The following is a 538-nucleotide window of genomic DNA, read 5'->3' as shown; positions in this document are numbered from 1 at the left end:
CTTTCCCTTTCCCTGTTGACATTCTTTGTCACAGACCAAGGCTGGCTCCACAGAGCAAGGAAAGCCCAACCGTTATCGCGCCCTTCAGCCTGGCCCAAGTCGATTGGGTTGTTGGTTCGGGTTTTTTGAAGGATCACGTCCCGAGGCTGCTGGTACATCAAATAAAAAAATGTAAAAAAATCCCAAGTTCTGCTAGCAGGGGTTAGATCACCGCTCCCACCAAAACTGTTGATCACACAGGCTGGCAGAGCTATTTGCTAAAGAGCCACTGGAACCCCGTGGAGCCCTCTCGGTTTAATTAAGCCGCAGCAGCACGGAACAGGAATTTCCTTCTCCAAAGTGAATAAAGGAGAGCGGTAGGCAAACATGATGGGGTCAGGAGAAAAAGGAGTTTAAAAGCGTGCTGGAGCCTCTCTGCTCACAGCAGAGATAAAAGGAGATGCCCAGCAACGTCTCTGAAGTAAGGAGATGACTAATAAACGTCAGATGAACCTGCGCAATAAGCAAGAGACGTCCCTTCTGCACCATCACACCCGTA

This window comes from Apaloderma vittatum, unplaced genomic scaffold, assembly GCF_000703405.1.
Source record: "Apaloderma vittatum isolate BGI_N311 unplaced genomic scaffold, ASM70340v1 scaffold27294, whole genome shotgun sequence".
In the NCBI taxonomy this organism is placed as follows: Eukaryota; Metazoa; Chordata; class Aves; order Trogoniformes; family Trogonidae; genus Apaloderma; species Apaloderma vittatum.
The sequence above is the reverse complement of the archived record's forward strand: the minus strand, read 5'-3'. Positions refer to the sequence as shown.